We start from the raw sequence: 13,179 nt of genomic DNA, 5'->3' as shown, positions 1-13,179 counted from the left end.
TGTTCTTAACTGACTTGCCTAGATAAATAAATACTTTGAAGCAGTGTGCTGATGCTTGTATCACTTTATTAGAAGCATGTGATCTGTGATGTCCGAACCTGTCTTTGTCAAACAACCACCTGACTGGTTTGGTATAGGTTTTGGAGAAAGACAAAAAGGCTACCCAGCGAACACGTGTCATCTATAACAATTTGGCTGTTCTAAGTTCTTTTGATCAGCTGGTGCCACTAGTGTGCAATGTGTTGATCAAAGCCTCAAGTAATGAACCAATTTTAGACACAATTGGCTGGAAATGCTCACTGCTTCAGGAAGCTTTGTTTCAACATCATTAATTACATTATAATACTCACTTTCCTACCGGACCACCATGTCAGTGAGTGTGATAGATTAGCTACAGTCAATTGCTGAGAATCTAACAATAAACCACTTTTAACTAGTTGTCAATAAGTTCTTAACAATTAAAATGTAACTTCCTTTGAACCAGCTTCCCATCAAGCTACCGGAAAATGCATTGTAACCTTTTAATTAGCACACAGTCTTATAACATTTGCAGAATTGACTCTGTCAAATGAAGCTCAATCTTCATCAACATAACGATAAAAACCACTTAAACTGGTACAACATTTCCACTGACGGTTGGCACAAATACAATATATTTTAAACCATGCCCCCAAATAAGCTAACGAGCCCCCGGCAGCACATTGCCCCTACTTACATGTCAAAGTGCAGTAATCATTGTACCTAGTGCTGTTTTAGTATGCAAGTGGGAAGCGGGAATTTACCACATATCACAGGGGAAAATCCAGTTGAACGGCCTACCATCTGCTAATTACTAGTGGGAAACACATCTATCATCCCTGAGCTCTGACTTCTCCATCATGCTGACCTCTGATGTCACATACATACTAAGTTAACCTCTTGGGGCTAGGTGGGACGCTAGCGTGCCACCCGTGGTGCACTCCATCAACAGCAGGTGCATTTCAAGAGCGGCAAATTTGAATCCAAATAAATGTCAAAATTCAAATTTTTCAAAAATACAACTATGTTACACCATTTGAAAGATAAACATCTCCTTAATCTAACCACGTTTTACGATTTCAAAAAGGTTTTACGGCGAAAGCATAAATTTAGAGTATGTTAGGACAGTACATTTACAAGAGTTGTGTGTAATGTTTTGTCAAGTCAAAGACAGGGTCACCAAAACCATAAAACCAGCTAAAATGATGCACTAACCTTTTACAATCTCCATCAGATGACACTCCTAGGACATTATGTTAGACAATGCATGCATTTTTAGTTCTATCAAGTTCATATTTATATACAAAAACTGCGTTTTACTATGGCATTGATGTTGAGGAAATCGTTTCCCTCCAATAACCGGCAGTCAAGTCAGCGTCAGAAATTAAATAATTAAAATTAGAAAACATTGGTAAAATATTATATTGTCATTTAAAGAATTATAGATTTACATCTCTTGAACGCAATCAACTTGCCAGATTTAAAAATAACCTTACTGGGAAATCACACTTTGCAATAATCTGAGCACTGCGCCCAGAAAAATACGCGTTGCGATACAGACTAGACGTCATGTTGGGGAGATCTAAAATCGAAAATACTATGTAAATAATCCATTACCTTTGATTCTCTTCATCAGATGTCACTTCCAGGTATCACAGGTCCATAACGAATGTAGTTTTGTTCAAAAAAGCTCATCATTTATGTCCAAAAATCTCCGTCTCGTTAGCACATGATGTAAGCCAGCCGGACTTCTCGTCATGAACGAGGGGAAAAAATATATTTCCGTTCGTTCAAACATGTCAAACGTTGTATAGCATAAATCATTAGGGCCTTTTTTAACCAGAACATGAATAATATTCAAGGTGGACGAATGCATACTCTTTTATAACGTATTGGAACGAGGGTACCCAACATGAACTAGCGCGCCAGGTGTCTAATGGGACATCACCGTTCCATGGCTCTTGTTCGGTCAGATCTCCCTCCAGAAGACTCAAAACACTTTGTAAAGGCTGGTGACATCTAGTGGAAGCAATAGGAAGTGCCAAAATATTCCTAAACCCCCGTGGTTTTCAATGGGATAGGTTTAAAGTCAATACAACACATCAGGTATCCACTTCCTGTCAGAAAATGTCTCAGGGTTTTGCCTGCCAAATGAGTTCTGTTATACTCACAGACACCATTCAAACAGTTTTGGAAACTTTAGAGTGTTTTCTATCCATATATAATAAGTATATGCATATTCTAGTTACTGGGTAGGATTAGTAACCAGATTAAATCGGGTACATTTTTTTTATCCAGACGTGCAAATGCTGCCCCCTAGACCCAACAGGTTAAATGTAACAACAAACATTATTTCTAAAAACAATCTATTAATGTGGATTTGTAACTCTATAATGTGTTTACAAGCATGATGTACAAGCTGTACTTTAAAAAAATACAAGCTGCACTTTTAGTTAATGGATGACGCAGCTTGTTGACCATTAGCCAATTGGCGTTTATCAAAGATTTCAAAGGATGTGAATGCATCCAACTGTTTTTTATGATTTCACAACTGGTAGATTGCCACCTCCCACATGGTTACAAACACAGCTTTATATTTAATATATTGGGTAGAAAAATGTACCATTATACTAGATTATTCCTATGTGTACCTCTGAAGATACCTTATGTGTGTACCTTTGACCTTTTTGTACACCGGGGATCAACACTATAATGTAACCATGCTCTTATTTTTGAGTACGTTGATATATGTTCTTGTTAACAAATAACCACCTGGTGGCACTGCTGAGACATTAATGCACTCCAAAACAAAAAATACAGCCTCGCGTACCCAAAGTACCCGAGGTTGAGAACCACTGAACCGACACCATCCTGACTTGTCTTGTTAGTGACACTGCACTTTTGTCACACTACATGTTGTCTCCGCACTGCTGTGCTGTATGTTGCTACTTGACTACCTGTAAGCTCTACAAAATAATGAGAGTCGCACACTAAATATAAACTCAGCAAAAAAAGAAACGTCCTCTCACTGTCAACTGCGTTTATTTTCAGCAAACTTAACATGTGTAAATATTTGTATGAACATAACAAGATTCAACAACTGAGACATAAACTGTACAAGTTCCACAGACGTGACTAACAGAAATGGAATAATGTGTCCCTGAACAAAGAGTGGGTCAAATCAAAAGTAACCATCAGTATCTGGTGTGGCCACCATTAAGTACTGCAGTGCATCTCCTCCTCATGGATTGCCAGTTGTTGTTGTGAGATATTACCCCACTCATCCACCAAGGCACCTGCAAGTTCCCAGACATTTCTGGGGGGAATGGCTCTAGCCCTCACCCTCCGATCCAACAGGTCCCAGACGTGCTCAATGGGATTGACATCGGGGCTCTTCGCTGGCCATGGCAGAACACTGACATTCCTGTCTTGCAGGAAATCAGCCATACTGCTCGTTCTGTGAGTGGTGGCATTGTCATGCTGGAGGGTCATGTCAGGATGAGCCTGCAGGAAGGTTACCACATGAGGGAGGAGGATGTCTTCCCTGTAACGCACAGAGTTGAGATTGCCTGCAATGACAACAAGCTCAGTCCGATGATGTTGTGACACACCGCCCCAGACCATGATGGACCCTCCACCTCCAAATCGATCCCGCTCCAGAGTACAGGCCTCGGAGTAACGCTCATTTATTTGACGATAAACGCGAATCCAACCATCACCCCTGGTGAGACAAAACCACGACTCGTCAGTGAAGAGCACTTTTTTGCCAGTCCTGTCTGGTCCAGCGACGATGGGTTTGTGCCCATAGGCAATGTTGTTGCTGGTGATGTCTGGTGAGGACCTGCCTTATAACAGGCCTACAAGCCCTCAGTCCAGCCTCTCTCAGCCTATTGTGGACAACCTGAGCACTGATGGAGGGATTTGCGTTCCTGGAGTAACTCGGGCAGTTGTTATTGCCATCCTGGACCTGTCCCGCAGGTGTGATGTTTGGATTTACCGATCCTGTGCAGGTGTTGTTACACATGGTCTGCCACTGCGAGGACGATCAGCTGTTCGTCCTGTGTCCCTGTAGCACTGTCTTAGGCGTCTCACAGTACGGACATTGCAATTTATTGCCCTGGCCACATCTGCAGTACTCATGCCTCCTTGCAGCATGCCTAAGGCACGTTCACGCAGATGAGCAGTGACCCTGGGCATCTTTCGTTTGGTGTTTTTCAGAGTCAGTAGATAGGCCTCTTTAGTGTCCTAAGTTTTCATAGCTGTGACCTTAATTGCCTACCGTCTGTAAGCTGTTTGTGTTTTAACGACCGTTCCACAGGTGCATGTTCATTAATTGTTTATGGTTCATTGAACAAGCAAGGGAAACAGTGTTTAAACCCTATACAATGAAGATCTGTGAAGTTATTTGGATTTTTACGAATTATCTTTGAATGACAGGGTCCTGAAAAAGGGACATTTCTTTTTTTGCTGAGTTTATAAACTGTGAAGAAGGCATAGTGATGCTGAAACTTTGGTGTTTTATCCAATACATTAATGGAGTTTATATATATAGTGTTTGACTCTATTTTTATAGCTTATAGTTTATTCGTCTTATGTCAGCACCTCTACACTGAATAATTTTCTCTGGGTGTGTGCCAGCTCATGTTTTTTATTAGGCTACATGGCTACCTGTCAAACTTTTTTCAATTGACTTTTAATAACAGTTTAATAAAACTCTGTATTTACCAATTTCTTAGTTTTGTCCTCACTCAACTTTTTTCATTCAACTTTTTCACCCCAGATGCTTTATCTGGACATGGATCTGCAGGACCTCCACCAGTCGGAAAAACTTTTTTGTCTTTTGAAGTTCTAATTATGAAATCTATACAGCCTACTCAATAGTTTTTTATAGCTACTGTTTACAGGCCTCCAGGGCCATATACAGCACTCCTCACTGAGTTCCCTGAATTCCTAATGGACCTCGTAGTCATGGCAGATAATATTAACATTTTTGGGGGTGCTCTCATCTTATCTAAGAACATAGACAGGGCTCTAACTCCCCTAGCTCCACAATGAGATAGGGTGCAGGCCAGGCAGCAGGCTGTTAGCCAGCCTTCCAGCTTAGTGGAGTCTGCCACTAGCACAGTCAGCGTAGTCAGCTCAGCTATCCCCATTGAGACCGTGTCCATCCCTCGATCTCAGTTGGGCAAAACTCAACATGGCGGTGTTCGCCTTAGCAATCTCACTGGAATAAAGACCTCCTCGATTCCTGCCATTATTGAAAGAGATTGTGATACTTCACATCTCAAAATAGGGCTACTTAATGTTAGATCCCTCACTTCCAAGGAAATTACATTCAATGAACTAATCACTGATCATAATCTTGATGTGATTGGCCTGACTGAACATGGCTTAAGCCTGATGAATTTACTGTGTTAAATGAGGTCTCACCTCCTGGGTACACTAGTAACCATATCCCCCGCGCATCCCACAAAGGCGCAGGTGTTGCTAACATTTACGATAGCAAATTTCAATTTACCAAAAAATCTGACGTTTTCGTCTTTTGAGATTCTAGTCATGAAATCTATGCAGCCTACTCAATCACTTTTTATAGCTACTGTTTACAGGCCTCCTGGGCCATATACAGCGTTCCTCACTGAGTTCCCTGAATTCCTAATGGACCTTGTAGTCATGGCAGATAATATTCAAATGTTTGGTGACTTTAATATTCACATGGAAAAGTCCACAGACCCACTCCAAAAGGCTTTCGAAGCCATCATCAACTCAGTGGGTTTTGTCCAACATGTCTCCGGACCTATTCACTGCCACAGTCATACTCTGGACCTAGTTTTGTCCTGTGGAATAAATGTTGTGGATCTTAATGTTTTTCCTCATAATCCAGGAAAATCGGAAAACCATTTTATTACGTTTGCAATCGCAACAAATAATCTGCTCAGACCCCAACCAATGATCATCAAAAGCCGTACTATAAATTCTCAGACAAACCAAAGATTCCTAGATGACCTTCCAGACTCCCTCCACCTACCCAAGGACTTCAGAGTACAAAAATCAGTTAACCACCTAACCGAGGAACTCAATTTAACCTTGCATAATACCCTAGATGCAGGCGCACCCCTAAAAACAAAAAATATTTGTCATAAAGAAACTTGCTCCCTGGTATACAGAAAATACCCAAACTCTGAAGCAAGCTTCCAGAAAATTGGAACGGAAATGGCGCTACACCAAACTGGAAGTTCTCCGACTAGCTTGGAAAGACAATACCGTGCAGTATCGAAGAGCACTCACTGCTGCTTGATCATCATATTTTTCAAACTTAATTGAGGAAAATAAGAACAATCCAAAATGTATTTTAATACTGTCGCAAAGCTAACTAAAAAGCAGCATTCCCCAAGAGAGGGTGGCTTTCACTTCAGCAGTGATAAATTCATGAACTTCTTTGACGAAAAGATCATGATCATTAGAAAGCAAATTACGGAATCCTCTTTAAATCTGCGTATTCCTCCAAAGCTCAGTTGGCCGAGTCTGCACAACTCTGCCAGGACCTAGGATCAAGGGAGACACTCAAGTTTTTTAATACTATATCACATTGATGAAAATAATCATGGCCTCTAAACCTTCAAGCTGCATACTGGACCCTATTCCAACTAAACTACTGAAAGAGCTGCTTCCTGTGCTTGGCCCTCCTATGTTGAACATAATAAATGGCTCTCTATCCACCCGATGTGTACCAAACTCACTAAAAGTGGCAGTAATAAAGCCTCTCTTGAAAAAGCCAAACCTTGACCCAGAAAATATAAAAACGATCAGCCTATATCGAATCTCCCATTTCTCTCAATTAAAAAAAAAAAACTCACTGCCTTCCTGAAGACAAACAATGTATATGAAACGCTTCAGTCTGGTTTAGACCCCATCATAGCACTTGTGAACTTGTGAAGGTGGTAAGTGACCTTTTAATGGCGTCAGACCGAGGCTCTGCATCTGTCCTTGTGCTCCTAGACCTTAGTGCTGCTTTTGATACCATTGATCACCACATTCTTTTGGAGAGATTGGAAACCCAAATTGGTCTACACGGACAAGTTCTGGCCTGGTTTAGATCTTATCTGTCAGAAAGATATCGGTTTATCTCTGTGGATGGTTTGTACTCTGACAAATCATCTGTACATTTCGGTGTTCCTCAAGGCTTTAGGACCACTATTGTTTTCACTATATATTTTACCTCTTGGTGATGTTGTTTGGAAACATAACGTTAACTTTCACTGCTATGCGGACGACCCACAGCTATACATTTTGATGAAACATGGTGAACCCCCAAAATTGCCCTCCCTGGAAGCCTGTGTTTCAGACATAAGGAAGTGGATGGCGACAAATGTTCTACTTTCAAACTCGGACAAAACAGAGATGCTTGTTCTAGGTCCCAGGAAACAAAGAGATCTTCTCAAATAAAACTGTGAAGGACCTCGCCATTACTCTGGACCATGATCTCTCTTTTGACAAACATTTCAAGACTGTTTCAAGGGCAGCTCTTTTCCATCTACGTAACATTGCAAAAATCAGAAACATTCTGTCCAAAAATGATGCAGAAACATGTATCCATGCTTTTGTCAGACTACTGCAATTCTCTACCTTCCGGCTACCCGGATAAGGCACTAAATAAACTTCAGTTAGTGCTAAACACAGCTGCTAGAATCTTGACTAGAACCAAAAAATTGATCATATTACTCCAGTGCTAGCCTCTCTAAACTGGCTTCCTGTTAAGGCAAGGGCTGATTTCAAGGTTTTACTGCTAAGTTACAATGCATTACATCGGCTTGCTCCTACCTACCTTTCCGATTTGGTTCTGCCGTACATACCTACACATATGCTATGGTCACAAGACGCAGGCCTCTTTACTGTCCCTAGAATTTCCAAGCAAACAGCTGGAGGCAGGGCTTTCTCCTATAGAGCTCCATATTTATGGAATGGTATGCCTATCCATGTGAGAGACGCAGACTCGGTCTCGACCTTTAACTCTTTATTGAAGACTCATCTCTTCAGTAGGTCCTATGATTGAGTGTAGTCTGGCCCAGGAGTGTGAAGGTGAACGGATAGGCACTGGAGCAACGAACCACCCTTGCTGTCTCTGCCTGGCCGGTTCCCCTCTCTCCACTGGGATTCTCTGCCTCAAACCCTATTAGAGGGGTTGAGTCACTGGCTTACTGGTGCTCTTCCATGCTGTCCCTAGGGGGGCGTCCCTAGGAGGGGTGCGTCCTCCTACACACTTCTCACATCTAGGAAACTCCCTCCTACACACTGCTGCAACATGCCCATTCCCTGTGGCTCAGTTGGTAGAGCATGGTGTTTGCAACGCCAGCATGGTGTGTGCAACGCCAGGGTTGTGGGTTCGATTCCCACGGGGGGCCAGGCCAAAAAATAAATAAATGCATGAAATGAAATGTATGCATTGTATGCATTCACTACTGTAAGTCGCTCTGGATAAGAGTGTCTGCTAAATGACTTAAATGTAAAAAATGTAAATGTATTAAACTTGACACCTAAAACACTGTAGTATTTTCAGAACAAAAGCAATCACTGGATAACTTACACTTCCTAACTTGACCTTGTTGGGCAAAGGCTCTCCAAACAGCAGTCATCACAGACACTGGGAATCTTCAATTTCAACTGATCCTCCTCAACACTTAAAGCCACCCCTGTTATCACTCCTTTCAAAGGCACCCTTTTTACTCCTTTCAAAGGCACCCATTTCTTGTCCCTAATCGCATGATCCGAAGCACCCGTTCCTTCTGGACTGAAGTCTGGTTTAAACTACGGGTGTGTTCGTAAATTTAATAAGCAGTGCCAGACTATGCTCTGGGTGTTCGTCAACTCAGAGCATTGTCAGATTGACCTTTCGTAAATTTAGAGCGTTTAGAGAGCTCAATGGACACTCAGTTCGAGGAGTAGGGTTGATCCGAGCATTCTGTGCTAACAACAGCAGTCAAGCACCCAAGCTAACTGGCTAACGTTGGCTAGCTTGCTAGCTGCTTCCAGACACAAATGAGAGAACAGCTCACTCTGACCATTTTACTCGCGCTAGCAGAGCTGGTTCTTACATCGGCATAACCATCAAACAGGCCTCCTGACTGGTGCAGTGGTCTAAGGCGCTACATCACAGTGCTTGAGGCATCACTACAGACACGGGTTCAATCCTGTGATCGGGAGACCCATGAGGTGGAGCATAATTGGCCCAGTGTCGTCCGGGTTAGGGGAGGGTTTGACCGGCAGGAATATCCTTGTCCCATCGTGCTCTAGCAACTCCTGTGGCGGGCTGGGCGCATGCACGCTGACACAGTTGCCAGTTGTACAGTGTTAACTCCTACATATTGGTGCAGTTGGCTTCTGGGTTAAGCGAGCAGGTTTTCAAGAAGCAGTACGGCTTGGCAGGGTTGTGTTTCAGGGGGGACGTGTGGCTCTTGAACTTCACCTCTCTCAAGTCTGTTCAGAAGTTGCATATACAGTACCAGTCAAAAGTTTGGACAAACCTACTCATTCCAGGGTTTTTCTTTAAAAATGTTTTTGTATGACTTTAGTCATTTTGTTTAGTTACTACATGACTCCATATGTGTTGTTTCATAGTTTTGATGTCTTCACTATTATTCTACAATGTAGAAAATAGTAAAATAAAGAAAAACCCTTGAATGAGTAGGTGTGCCCAAACTTTTGACTGGTACTGTATAAGCAATTCAAAAGAGAACATTCTCCACATTAAACAATAGGGAAAAAAAGGGAAGGCAAAACACTCCATGTCCTTCGCCAACATGACTAGCCAAATATTTTAATCTCATACGTCAAGTTTGCCAGTAAGAGGCAGGGGGACTTTTCCAAGGCACTTAACATAGCAACAGTTAAAGTCACAGGCCGATCCAAGTAAGAAACAAAGTTACTAATATTGTACAGGCTGCTTTATGGGCTTGAACACGCAGCATGGTCAGCATCTGGCCTGACCGTTTGTCTACCACTCTTAGTGAGAGAAGGGTGCTACCGTATTCTTCCCAGTTCTAACCGGATCCTGACTCAGCCACTACAAAGGCAGTGAGAGTAATGGGTGGGCCCCTGATTCACATATAATCTGGCCCCTCCAAGTAGCCATAGGCCCCTTGAATCAGCCGGACCTTTGAGGTGTCATGATTCTGGGGCTTGTGATGCGTCTGGTCTGGCTGAGGGGGGCAAGAGCCTGATTTTATAGAGTGTGAGTTGAGTTTAGGGGGTAAACACTGTGTGTGTGTGTGAGGTTTGGGGGGAGGGGGTAGGGCTTCCATTGGTTGACTTACGCATGGAAAATACAGTTATGATGTTTTCTCTTTTCCAATATGTATTTTAGTCAAAGGGTAGCCTTAACCTTAAGGGACACTCAAGTAAGAACACACACACACACTCCTGGTCCACCCTCACACATGCACCCACACAGGCATATCAAAACAAAGAACAGTTTATTAACATAAGACTGCATATGGGGCGTAGAAATCCCCTGATTGTGTGTGTGTGGAAGAAGCTTGTCATGAAGCCACCGGCTTTCGGAAACAGTTTTTAAAGCTGTCTGGGTTCCCTGCACCGTCACACACCACACACAGCTGTGCAACAGAACGTTGCTTCCCCCTCCCCCACCCATCCCCTCTTACTCCCCACCCGCTGCCTCTCCTCTGCTCCACTCTCTCAATCCTCCACTCGGAAACAATGAGGCTGCGCTAGTGTTGGGGCTGCGCTGGCCTTTCCAGCAGATCTTATCCTTCCACTGCGTCTACTGTAAAGTGAAGTCATCTCGGTGTAGTCACCATCACTAAAAGGTCAGGGATTTAACAGGTTGGATAGATGGTTAATAAAGGCTCTGTCTCTCTCATTCTCCACTCTGTATGTATTTGTATTAGTTCAGCCTGACTTTGTGTGACCGTTTATACTAGTAACTAACATTCCGCACTACACCCAGACAGACCATATACCCCATCCACCTCTTTCCTTATTAGGCGTTAATAGCTCATCTTAGGACAGAAGAGATTTAGATGATGACATTTTTACAACTAATGAACGAAACAAGTGTTTGTGTTTGTTCATCGAGGAGATTTACCGAACAGTCCAGGGTGACTCACATAGCTCACATTTTTGAAGACAGTTGCATAAATACCGAGAAGCAATTTCAGTCTACAGAATTGTTGGTAACTAGCCCGTCTCCCAAACCACTAAACTGCACCCCTGTTCGAGTTATACACTTAACTCTGCTTATAAATAAATATTTAGCTGAAAAACATTCATTATGTTTCTCCATTTGGGTGGGGTTTCTTCTGTGAAAAACGGCCAGTCAGACACACATTAGACGCGCCTTTCACTTTTCCAACAGAGTGGGAGTCTGAGAATACAATGTCTATTTAGGTCAGGTGTATCCTAACCGGACTGCGAAATATAATCACGACTAGTTTAAACGGGACGGCCCATGGGATAAACATACTGACGCCTCAGAAGAACAACTAATACAGTTGGCAAACGGAATAATTGTTATTATTCCACAAATGTACACAAGGTGGGCTTAAAGTTTTAATATAGTCAGTGTCCATTTCCACAGCGAGGCTCATAAAGGACATTGAGGTGGCCCTGGAGATTCAGAACTTGAGTTCAAGTTCAAGTCCAAATTACTTCCACATATTTGTTAACACAAACTGAAATCCAGTATATTCATAAATTGGACAGCCACGGGACCTATACTGAGCCTGAACCTACTCTCACTACTCATCTTGATTCAACAAACCTCTGCTCCACATTCACACTCAACATGCCCTCACTTTCTCTGTCCAGCTTCCTCTTCCCATTTATGTTTCTCTCAGGATGGAGAGATTGCCTGGTCCCAGATCTGTTTGTGCTGTATAGCCAACTCCTAAGGTTGTGGTCATGCGAACAACAATGGCAGTTGGCTATACAGCACAAACAGGTCTGGGACCAGGCTAGTGGAGAAATAGGGGATACTTGGACAGTGTCTGGCCAGGCCCAGTAACGGTCAAACCTTAGCCACGGGCTCTCCCATGCGTCTGGATGGAGGAAGGGAGAATTACTCCGCACTGGAGGAGCACATCTGGTGAAAGACTTACTCATCACTTTCTCAGGGTGAATAAACCTCCAACCCCCCCATGCCACTGTCACCACCACCTCATCCCCGTTCGTTGGGGATTTGATTTTAATGGGGTCTGCTCAACGCCCCCGCCGCGACGGTGAGGAATGCCGTAACTTGAGTGTTGCTGGACTCTCGGCATCCTTCTCCCGGTTATATCTCCCCTGGCGTGGAGACGGAGCGAACCAATCCATCACACATGGCCGAGGCCCCTCCGTGCCATCACACACACGCTGATCATAATAATAATGTTAATAATAAAAATCGTCATCATTCAACTCTGTACTGTGTCTACTCCATCTTGTACAAAGTACAATAAAAGGTGTTATGGGAACTATAACAGATACCTCACCTCCACATAACCTGCTGTCTCCCCGTGCTCACTCACGCACGCACACACACACACACACACACACACACACACACACACACACACACACACACACACACACACACACACACACACACACACACACACACACACACACACACACACACACACAGGCCACCATCCTTCTCACCCCGACCCTCCTCTCAGCAACAGGGTGTCACACACAGGCAGCTGTAGCCTCTGGCTGGCTTGAGGACCTCCTGTCTTTTTCCGTCTGACATGATACGGCCATCGCTACGTTGAGCTGCTCTATTGGCCCATCACTGTCCGCGGAGGGGGAAGTCTCTTCTCGAGACTCTGAGGTAGTAAATTTGTCAGGAGCGGAATGATGTGCTGGATTCACCTATTACGTGTTTCATAAAGTTGCAGAGGTCCTGCTGCTAAAGCTCAGAGTGGAAGGAAATGACCCCTAACCTTTACGAGAGACAGTGGCGGACAGCAGCCAAACTGCGAGAGAGAGAGAGAGAGAGAGAGAGGGAAATGAGAAAAAGTGAGGGAAGTAAATAACGAGGGGAGAAAGAGGACAGACAGGTTGATGGAGAGGGAGAAATAGAGAGAGGTGGAGAAAGAGATGGATACATAGAGAGGGGGAGAGTAAACATAAAGGAGAAGGAATGAGTATGTGGTTGAAGGTACATCA

This window comes from Salmo salar, chromosome 19 (genome assembly GCF_965601325.2).
Source record: "Salmo salar chromosome 19, fSalSal1, whole genome shotgun sequence".
Classification (NCBI taxonomy): Eukaryota; Metazoa; Chordata; class Actinopteri; order Salmoniformes; family Salmonidae; genus Salmo; species Salmo salar.
Note: the sequence above shows the minus strand (reverse complement) of the source record.